Genomic DNA, 11910 nt, shown 5'->3' on the forward strand with positions numbered 1-11910 from the left:
TGTGGCTGTTATGATAAAGTCAAACAGGAAAACAGGATCTGTGAAGTTTAGGATGGTTAGCTAGTGTTAGGCTAACATGGACACATTACCAGACCTGAAACCAGACTGAGACCATAAACTGGAGGCCAGAGGAGTCGCCCCCTGCTGCCCTTTGTAAAGAATGCAAGTTTAAGGCACTTTACAGTTACCATTTTTAATCACTCCTTTAAATCAAACACCATCAGACGTGTCTTTATCCTGTCTTCCTTCTCTCACCCCAACCGGTCGCAGCAGATGGCCCCGCCCCTCCCTGAGCCTGGTTCTGCCGGAGGTTTCTTCCTGTTAAAAGGGAGTTTTTCCTTCCCACTGTCGCCAAAGTGCTTGTTCATTGGGGTTCATATGATTGTTGGGTTTTCTCTGTATGTATTATTGTAGGGTCGACCTTACAGTATGAAGCGCTTTGAGACGACTGTTGTTGTGATTTTGTCAATGAAACTGAATTGAATTGAACTAAAAGTTTTAACAACCTCAGGTTGCCTAGGCTACAGTGGCTCGCCTTTCTAAGTAATCATTATTTCAGATTTGGATTTGGTGGTATTACAAAACAGAAGTGCAATTCATCTAATTACCACAAACTAATTACCACACAGATGGAGTGAGCCAAGAGTTTTCCCACAGACTTCCAGATGAGTTGCCCCCTGCAGTCCGTCAGAAACAATACAGGTGTGAAGCTACATCCACCTTTAACAGAGTGACCAACCTCAAACGTGGTTGGTCAGTACCAAGAAAGCTTCCAGCCACAAAGACCTTAGATACTTATATGCAGATATATTTGTACACAGTAGCAGTGCAGTATTATTTGTAGCTTATATAAGTTGTAAAATCGCCATCTTTCTGTGCATCAGCGTGCCTTACCACTTTTTCCTAACAGCAAACAATGCGTGAAACTCACTAATGAAAAAGTTGAATAATTCAGGAAAAATGATCATGTGCAGTTTTCGTGTCACCATTGGATCCCAAACAAAAGCTAGTAAGCTTTTGTTTTGTCTGTACTGTAGGTCACCGGATCTGCCCGACCTCACCACATGTGTGTCCTATAATCATTTCCTCTTTCTGGAGTTTCTCAAGTCCCTGCTTAGTACGGCTCAACGTGCCAACTATTACTACAGTTCTGGCTATTTACCACACGAGGTTCAAGTGTTTGGCAAGCCACTTGTCCTGCCAGCTGTGCGTAACTCTGCTCTTTCTGCTTATGCAAACTTCATTTCCAAACAGCAGCTGTACTGAGACAGGAAGTGTGAATGCTGTGAGACGATGAACATAAATGGCAGCACTTGATAGGAAACCTAAACAAATGTGTCACATGTGAGGAAACCTTCACACGTAAAAATGGTATCAGGAGTTTACTGTCAGTAAAACGTAACACGTCGTCACAGTGACAGCGAGTGTTTCCAAATTTGCCTGTTTTTAGTCTTTCGATGACAGAAGTCGTCATTCTGGACATTTATGGAGCCTTTAGATGTCGTCCACTTATTTCAAACTTTTTTCTTCTTCTCTTCAGTTGATGTTCTGTTGGAGTTGGACAGCAAACTGCTCAGATGTGTGAGCGACTGTCACTAAATAATAACTGGTAATAATTACGTTACGTTGTTTTCACATGTTGGTTACATTTAGATTGTGTGGACATTTACAGCGTCTTCCTGTTTCTACTGTCTTTCCCTTATTGTGGATACCGTGAGCCGTGATGCAGTTTTGCGTTTGTAAGATTACTGGAGCTAATCTGTGCAGGAACTCTCTAACTGCGGCTCCAGGATCGTTTGTACCCCTGGCTGGGAATAACCGGCTCACAAAGCTCCAACATTGATGTTTATTGTATAGATTGCAGACATCTGGGAAGAGTCCAGAACAGCTTCCAGTTGTGCCTCATCATCATCACCCTTGGAGCCCCCCACCCCCTCACATACCCATCATTCCTGACGCATGAAATATTGTCAATATGCATTCCTAAGTTACAACTGACTTCCTACTACCACGGGAAGCTTAGGCTGAAATTTGTCCAGCGGTTTGCAGCCGACACCCACTTCCTGTTCTTCCTTCTCATCTGATTTAGCCTTCAAAGTTTGGCTCAATTAACAGAAGCTTGTCAAACCTGGTAAGTGGAGATACTTGGCATGGGCTGAAATGGTGAAAAAGGTGAGGTGACAGCGCTCGCTTGGCGTTTCTTCTTCATGTTGAGGAGCCGCAGGTTGGGTCTTGCACCCCGGCCCTGCAACTATCCTTTTTTTTTCCTGGCCTGGTGAATGTGTCTCTGTGTCCTCCGTCCCCCTGCTGAGAGATTCCAGAGGCACCTCTCTTGGCCTCTCAGGGCTTCTGGGTCACTCGTTTGTCATTATGACCTTTGACCCCTGTAGTCCAGCGTGCCGGGAGGAATGTCGGAGATGTTTACCTTGGCTGAGACTGATGGTGTCCAGGTGGCTCTCTCTATCCCTCTCCTTGTATTTTCTCCTCTCTCTGCTGTCGGCTGCTGAGTGATGTGAAGGTAAAGCGCTGCCCGGCGTGATTCCCGTCACCGGCGACCCACCTGCCTGGATCTCTAGCTGAGCTCAGGCACATTTGTGGACGGACTCTTTAGGTTTGTGTCAGAAAGTATCGGGATTGTCTTGACTGGAAGGTAATGAGAGAGAGAGAGCTATTGATTGACCCCGTGTCTGGGTTCGGTCGGAGAACGCACTCGTCCAGAGCTCCACTTCCCAGAGTTCGCCATCAGACAGCCAGCTGAGTGGCGTGGCTAGACAGAGAGGGCATTCAGTAATAGGTAATGGACCCCCACTTCCAGCCCCCCCGCCCTCCACTTCACCGTAGTGCCATCTATCACTCTCGCACCGGACCTTCCCAGTGGCTCCTTGCTGGGTCCTCATCTACTGGAAACTCTTGGAAAGTTTCCTGCCCCCAGGCCCCCCGCTCCCCCTCCAGCCCCTCTAAAGAGCCCATTAAACAGTGTTGTAATGCAAACAGTGAGTCCGAAGAGAGCGAGGGCCAGGTGTCGGGTGCGGAGGGGATGAGCGTCTAATGCAGCCATTACGAGTGGCGGCTAGGGTGGGTGGATTATCATAAAAGCATCTCCCCTCCCTCTAATGTGGACATGTCTGATCAATACCAGACTCCAGGGAGGGGGGGTGGAGGGATGGATGGATGAAGGATGAGAGGAGAGGGAGCAGCTTTATTTATTAGCTCTGTCGCCACAGCGCAGGATGGCAGCGATGGGAGGAGAGAGCACGAGCAGCGCCGCGCTGTTTTTAGTCATCTGATGCCATATCTGGGTCATGTGACAACTTGAATTTAAAGTGCAAACCAAAGCAAGCTATTCATTTATTAATGAGCATGAAATGATTTAAATCCCTGTGTTATGAGACTGCAGCTAAACTGATGACGCTGAATTCAGGCCCCGCGGTTCGACATGTTGTCCTTGTGCTGAGGGTGTCGGGCTCGGAGGTGTCTTTGCTGTTGATCTCCAGCTCGCAGCCCACTGAAGGTTACACCTGCAGCTGGAATCAGACTCAGCACCTCCCATTCTGAGGTTTTGATGTCGATATGTACAATGCAATTTAAGCTCATCAGGTTAAAACATTTGGAATTGTTGTGGAGGAGTGGCAGGGTTTTGATAAATGGTGTGGATAAATTGGGCACGGTGTCACACTGTGTGGTGTATGCAGCCCACGTTTTATCTTAAGTGGGCCGGAAGGTTTTGTTAATTTAAAAGTTTTTTTATTTATTTATTTTACTGATAAAAGCAGACATTTCTATAGTAGAATAAAAAGAAGTTTTCTGTCATTTAATTGTTTTACTTTGGTGTTGACGGCCATGGGGGAGGACTTGTAATGGTAAATGGCCTGTATTTGTATAGCGCTTTACTAGTCCCTAAGGACTCCAAATCTGAAGCATTTCTCCCGCAAAATGCTGCGTCCAGATGAACAGAATCAACTTTTGGAGATTTACTTTCCTGGATGATGGAGAATGCATCAAGATGCAGCTTTTGGTGTTTTTCATTGTTAGCTTAGACCGCGATGTTCTTGCTACAGTGCAACGTTCTGCTGCGAACATGAACAGACTAAAGTTGCCTCTCAAATGTTAACAGAGAGTCAGAGGCACTGACCTCCAAAGCAGGATGAGTTGACCTCCAAACTCAACTCGTCCTCCACATTGTGAGGATGTACTGGAGACCCACCCCAAATTCCCACAGGAAACAAAGGACACGTCACAGACGCCTTGGTACACAGCTCCAAATGTTCACCGTCTGTGCCCTGATCAGTCACATGTGCGTTACATGAACGAGGTCGTTGGTTTTCACGGTGCAGTTGATCTGAGATTGCTTTCGAATGGGTGTAGTCAAAGCTGACGACGTTTGGTGTTGGATTCTGGGTAAATTAACAGACTCATCCATTTTCAGACTTGATCTTCCAGTCTATGAATGTCAGTGATCTCCAGCCTCACGAGCACCATTTGACATCAAGTGTTACCTGCGATTATTCCACTGAAGAACACGTGCATGTCTGGAGGACGGCTGCTTGTCTCGTTGCTTTACAGCAGACTGTTTAATGGCTTTACCTGCAGGTGTGTCCCACATGTCTTCTGCAGGGATGTCCTCACATCATTTCAGTGGCAGTGTGAGCAGACAGCCAGCTGGTTCGCATCAGTTTTCCTCATACGAGCGTGACAGGTTTCCAGAAACAGCCTTCCCTCGGCAGCTCTCATCTACACCCAGCAACTGAGATGGATCCGTGTTGGAAGGCGTCCTGAACGCTGGGTGGAAACGAATGTTTAGCAATGATGGCTGTTTAACGGCTGCACAGAAAGTTGGACTGACAGATAGATGGCAGTTGCAGCTGAAGTGGGAATGCAGGATGAGTGTGTGGTTTCCAGCACTGACAGTTGTTGTACAACAGCAGATCAGAAGTGCTTCCTATTGAACTTCCCACAGATGATGAGTCCCAGATTGTGTATAAAGGAAGCCTGTTTGCATCTCGGCGATTGTTCTCATTGCTGCTGCTGTAATTTTTAAAACGTGTTTATGCTCGCCAAGCTGCCAAAATCAACTCGATATTTGGCCCACTCGCTGTTCGGTGGTGCCACCAGCTCGATCGTAAGCTTTCCAAGATTAGAAATGGGTGAAAAAATAACAACCGTGTGCCTCAGAAAGCCTCCAGGGCAGCTCCAGCGCTCAAGTCTCCGCTGGGAGCGATGATCACCATTGTTCCAAACACACCTCCTCATTCGGTGCTGTGATGATGATGATGGTGAGCGCTACCTTGACATGTCCAGAATCTCCTGAAAGGGTTCACCAGGCTGGGATACAGTGAGTGAGAAGGCCTGAGCATCTGATTCCCATTATCTTCATCTTCATCCCAGCGTTCAGTGAGTCTTAATGCTCTGTGGATGGAAGCATTTCATCCTGCAGAGATCAGGCCTCTCCCTGAAGCTCGACTGCCCCAAAAGCAGAAAAACGAGGCTGTTAGGTCAGTGCAGCCATGGGAGCAGATGAATGCAGGGACAGCGAGCTGCTCCACCATGCATCACTGTGTCACGAGAAAAGCAAGATGTGCGGCGTGTTCTTTACTTCAGCTCTGCGTCACATCGCTGTTCAGCCTCGTGCTTCGGCGCAGTCAAACTGTTGAAATTATTTATTTTATCATTTTGTTTTATATGTAAATATCACAAAGAATTCGATTTAACATTTATTAAAACGATAAACAGGTTGAATGAATATTTTGATTGTTATGACATAAATGAGTTTAATATTTTATCTGTTTTTCACATATATATATTTGTAATGTTTGGTAACAGGTTATAAACCAGCTGCAGTATCAGTATTTACTCAGACACAGCAGTAAAGTCTGTTAGCGACACGCTCAATCCGTCACTGGATGAAATCATGTCACAGAGCAGTGAGCTGGTGCCGACAACTCTTAGTGCAGAATTACTGTTTAAAAAACATGCTGATGTTAAATAAATTGGTTTAAGTTATTAGAGGAAGGCATCAAGAAAATCCCCTAAAATGGATTTATAATTTCAACAGTTAAATTTCACACAGACGAGAGGAAAGTGCAGCGTTTGAAGGGGCTTGGGAGCTATTTTATATATTAAATGATATTTTGTAACCACTTTTAAATTTTAGATTTACATTTTGTCTGTGGGTGGGTGTAATTTACACAATACATGTTGTGTTTAAGTGTTTTGTGTATGAATCATTTTCAGATGAACAGGTGGAGCAGAAAATGTGCTTGAAAAAGTCCTTGCAGAAGAGCTCATTCAGTAGAAACACTTTGAAAAGGACGGCAGAGCTGTCAGTGGCACAAACTGTGCACATGTGAGGTGATTCTGCATTAATGTTCAGGAGCTCCGTCCTCAGCTCAGTGTGAATAAACAGTATTGAATCATCAACAGTCAGAATTTTGAGAGCTGAGATCTGTTTGTGGTACCTCAAACCCATCAGCCGCCCGCTGAGGATCATTTTGGAATTAGCATGGAACCGGAAGTCTGAACCGGAAGTCTGTCAAGCGCCGAGGCTAATTCAGCGACAAGCTAATGGGCTGCCAGATTGAGTTACCACAAACAAAACAGATTTAAAATTGCTCAATTTTATCTGCATAGCCAAGTAACGCTCACAATGAAAGGCCTGCACACACCGGAAAGTCTGTCCGAATATTTTGTGTGTTGAAAATATTTTTCAGACTTTTTCTTTAATCATCCCCAATTTGACCTTTTTTTTTTTTTGCATGTGGATCTGACCAATCAGACCACTGTGTTTGGAAATAAGTGTCCTGGATATACTATGATTTAAGCGCACACACAGAGCTCATCATTTCTTCTTGAATTTTTTGACTGTGGTGTATGTATACATGCATATATACCACATGACAAGTTTGCACCTGAAAATTCTGAATTTCACATTGTTTATTTGCGACGCGCTTGTTGTGTGAAGGCCTTTATTCTAGTTTGACTGCAGATTATTTTAAATGCAATCTGCGGCACTTATAGAAAAAATCCTGCAATCCAAATTTTAAATTGTATTAAGGATTGAAATTTGCATTATTAGGGGCGTGGCCTCTTTGACTGACAGGTGGATGGTGACACAGGCGGCTGTAGCTGCTAGCTTCGCCTGAGCTGGACCTCTGCACTGTGTTTGTGCTGTTTGAGCCTTTAGGAGCATTTTAATGACATCATGTGACCAATAATATGGCTGCTGTGAGGTCACTGTACTAACAGACCGTCCAAGGAGGCGGAGCTCCAGTTTTGATGAAATTGTGGGTGTTATTAATTGTCACGCCACCCTCTTGTACAAATAAAGGGGCTTCTTGCAGCAGAAGTGGTTCAAACGTATCTGAGCGGGTGATGTCACAGTGGCCACGCTCATGTTTTATACACAGTTTGATCCTTTCTCAAACACGTTGTGTGCTTCAATATTTTACTCCATGAGGAAACGGGTGACGTCAGTGTGAAACACAGGAGCTGAAATATGTGCATGATTTTAATTAGTGACGGAGGAAACGGCGACGGGGACACGTGGTCATCTGTGCACAGAGCTCTGTACCGTCAGCATCGCTTCCATGTATATTTACATCCCCATCCTCCACACTTTACTCACAAACTAAAGAGAGAAGAATATATTAATAGTAAGCACTAATACTCTGTGGTCTTGTGTTAACATTTCGAGTGCACTCAGTAGCTGGTGCTGCTTTCACTGCTGCTGTTTTATATAAAACCAATCTGTATGAAAGCCCCGCGCCTCCCACACACGTGAACAGCTCTGACCTCCCCTCATGCTGCATGGCGAAAGTGCTCTCCTCACTTTTTTCTTGTTACAGTGTTTTCCATCGCCTTCACACACACACACACACACACACACACACACACACACACACACACACACACACACACACACACACACACACACACACACACACACACACACTGCTTCTCCACATCTGCAGCTGTAAGTAGATCACTCCAACATCTTCCATCTCCTCTCACTTTAAAGCAGCTTTCTGCCTCTGTAATCCCATGTGATTTACAGTCACCCCGTGAGCGTGTCTGTGCTGAATAATGCCACCGAACGACGGGCAGACCTCGGCCCGTTTGGCGTGGTGGTGGCCGGAGCCTGGTACGGGGAGTGTGCAGAGCACGGTGAGGTAATAGCTCCCCTCTTGGCCTTTCTTACTGTCAACTAAAGTGAGGAAAGGCAGGCCGACACTTGGATGACACACATGGCATGTATGCAAACACACACTGCTTGCTGTGTTGGGGCAGGTTCTGCGTGATAGGTAGTCGAGATGAGAGATAAGACAGCACACTTGGAAACAACGCTAACCAAGGACGAGCTCCAAGTGCATCTAAAGAGGGATATCAGTGCTGGTTCATCCGTGCAGTGATCCAGTTGTGCCGTCTCTCTGCTGCAATGGGACTAAACAGCGTTCACTGCGTGTTCCTCTAAGCACCAAAGAACCTTCAGCAGTAATGTCTTTGTTTAGAAATCATGACCCGTATACTCTCTGCTGTCTACACCCACCAAAGCAAGGAAGTGTGCAGCTAAAATTACTGCAGTTTTATGTAGAAGGCATCCTTCAGCGTCTGCACCATCGTGCTTTCTTAAAACTATCGTGCACGCATTTACTCCTCAGTGTGCAGCGCGGGGGTATTTCTGCCCAAATCTTTAATCCGACCGAGTCGTTTTCACTGCTTAAGCCAGGAAATAAAAGAAACACAGATTTCAAAAGTTCCCTTTGACTTCTTTTGGTGCTGCTGAGTTTGTCGCCCTTCACGGGGGGACCGTTATCACCTAGCGTCTGATAGCACCACAGCTGTGACTCTGAGCCTCTCGCCGTGGAGCGATGCACGTTTCCTTCTCCACAGCGATGCGATTGCAGGATGTAATTCCAACATGGAGCTGCCCTCAATAAGTTTGGTAGACTTTAAGTCGTCAGGTCATCATTTCTGGACTTTGCTTTGTTTATGATGTTTGGTTTTTTGGCCGTTGCACGCCACGTGGACGTTCACTTTCACCACATTCAAAGAGAAGGCAGACATCTTTACAGCGGATGGTGTAACGATGCTACGGGCCATAGGGAAGCCTTTTATGTAATGGCACAGTCATGGAAACAACAGGACGTTGTTGGAGTCCGAAAACATGTTGTAGGTTACCAGATCCTTCTCTTTGAAGTCAGCGGGTTTGCATTCATGTCCTGAGTTCATGTGAGATTTAGACTTTTTCCAGTTCGGCTTCATGTACGTCAGTAAATCCCCCGCTGGTGAATATGAAGCTTGTTGGGCTTATTGGCTCTATTCTTCACGCAAAATTATAAAAGTGGCTCCAGTTTGTGGGGATTTTGTTGAAAAATATAAATATTACAAACTTTTCTTTCCTTTTGTGCAAAAATGCAAAATCAGCTCATGATTAGCCTGCAGAAACAACCAAAATGTGCACAGCTTTCAGGGTAAATGTTCATTTCATATTTGATTTACTTGCTCCGCTCATATTTTCCTTTCTTTTGACTCAAATTAATATTTAAAAAGTGATCATCAGCCACCCTGCTCCCCGAGCCTGGTTCTGCTGGACGTTTCTTCTTGTTGAAAGGGAGTTTTTCCTCACCACTGTCGCCAGGTGCCTTGTAATATGAAGCACTTTGGCTGCTGTAGTGATTTAAATTGAGCTGAACTCTCCTGCTGTTCCTGTAAATCAAAGACTGCCCGGTTTCAGACGCTGTTTACACAAAAACAGGACGTTTGGACGCCTTCCCGGGGTCAGAGCAGCTGTGATTTTCTCTTTCAAAATCAAATCATTTGTCAGCCCCTCAGATTAATTATCTAATGTTCAGCCGGAGCTGCATTTTCCTCTTTGATGGGAGGCAAAACACTCAAAAGAAAGTGACTCCTGGAATCCCTCCTGGTGCCTCGTGTCGCGTTAAACAAAGGCCGGTGAGTGTGCGATCGGGTTTTTTGCAGGGTTTTTCTTGGCTCCAGCATGTAAAGAAAATGTAAAGGAGGGTGTAATGCTCTCCCAAAGCTGCTCATCTGCTGGAGCGCTCAGCCCCGTCCGCTCTCCCCTGCAGGAAGGCTAATGACAGACGTGTAAGTAGGCAGCGTGACCTGTTCTGCTGCACATGGAGTTTATTTGCTGCAGCTTCCACCTTCTGCCCCCGCGGCACAAATACGTCTGCGGCGCTCCGGCCCAGGGAGCAGCAGCGATCTGACAAGCGGCGCAGACCTAATCCAGGCCAGGTCTGCGGCTGTGTTTGCTATGCATCCCCTAGGTCTGGAATAAATACAAGGCCGGTAAGCAGATCTGCCTGCCTGGACGACCGCAGGGGGAGCGCAGGGCTTTCCAGCCTTACGATACATGCCTTGACGGGATGTCTCTTATCCATATATGTAACCTCATAACACTCTGCGCTTTTCACGAATAAGAACGGCTTTGATCTCCTGTGGAAAGTAATGCAGTTTTAATGTCCAACTTCAAGGGCCATTAGTTGCATTTTTATCAGTTAGCGAGGCCGCTCGGCGAATTTCTGAATGTCGAGTGGAGCGGGTGTTGCTCGCCTAGAGGTTAGGGGAGCAGGTTTGTGATTGGACGGATGTCAGGTTGAGCTCCTCGCTGGGAAGAATGTGGGTGGGGAAAGCGGATGAGTAAAACTCTTCCCTCCCTGCAGCGCTGCAGCTGAGCTACCTTTGAGCAAGGCAGTGAACTCCCACCCCTCTGCTGCTTCAGAGGGTCAGAAGAAGGAAAACGAGATTATTCGAGGAGAATGGCATCAAGAGCCGCTTCGCCGACGCTCTCTGCGCGAGTTCAATCTCAGAAAAAGGAAAAAGAGTCGAAGTGAGGTTTCATGCTTTCAGTTTCAAACCCGTCAGGTGGGGCCGCCCCCCTCCCCGCCCTCTGTCTCTGCACAGGTAGAGCAGACCAGGTGTGCCTGTTTAAACTTGCTGTGTAATTTGTGGATTAGCAGATGCCTCTAATGGCTAAAGTCAGCAGAGCGTTCCCTCTATGCAGAGAGGAGGAGGGGAAGAAAAGGAAAAAGGGCAGAAGCTGAAAAGTTACTCACACATCACTTGTCGAATTTCTCGCTGCTTCACTCTGTCAATGTTCCTGCAGTGTCAGCACTTTAAAAAAGCTCCTTTTCCACTGTGTGTTCATCGTTTCACACGGAGCTGAGCGGAGGGACGTCAGCCTTCACGCTGCAGTCACAGGACCTGGACTTGTGCAGCTTCTGGCTAATTTGTGGGCCCAGGTGTGGCCCACGACACACCTGATGTTTGGCACTTATCAGGTGGACTCGGGTGCAAAAAAGACTGAAAATCACTCATCCCCACATTTCCACAGATACGGAGACACAAAAAAGGACATTTCATGAAATAATTCAGTAGCGGTTTAGTTAAAACATCTGTATTTAATGGATATTGTCCCGCAGGTGATGAGGTTTGCATCAGCATCATCATGTCACGTGACAGCGATGCGTACCACCTGTGCCGTCAGGTCAAGTTTCTACTGACGAGTTTTATTGGTGCAGTTTTGCTTTTCCCCCCTCAGCCTCAGTTACCTGCACACATGAGACCAGGTGAGCATTTCACCTGTGACTGTCTGCCTCCGTTACCCCAGTTATTAATTAATAGTAATAATAAATCATCAGAGGTTCTTGGAGGTAGTTTTAAATTTAAATCAGATTATTTGAGCCATCAGCTGATGCTCACTGGGTCAATTAGACCTTAGAAAAAGGAAAAATGTAAGAAGTGTTAAATATATGTAAAAAGGTGATCTCACTGTTGTTTATTTAGTAATTCCTCTGAGAATCCCTGGCTGATGTCACTGGCTCACAGTCTCATGTTCATGAGAATATTTGCTCCTAAATGTTCCTACAGTGGCTGCTGGACATGGTTTAAAGT

This window comes from Rhamphochromis longiceps, linkage group LG1 (genome assembly GCF_057381845.1).
Source record: "Rhamphochromis longiceps isolate RC_006_pf linkage group LG1, R_longiceps_female_GT1.1, whole genome shotgun sequence".
In the NCBI taxonomy this organism is placed as follows: domain Eukaryota; kingdom Metazoa; phylum Chordata; class Actinopteri; order Cichliformes; family Cichlidae; genus Rhamphochromis; species Rhamphochromis longiceps.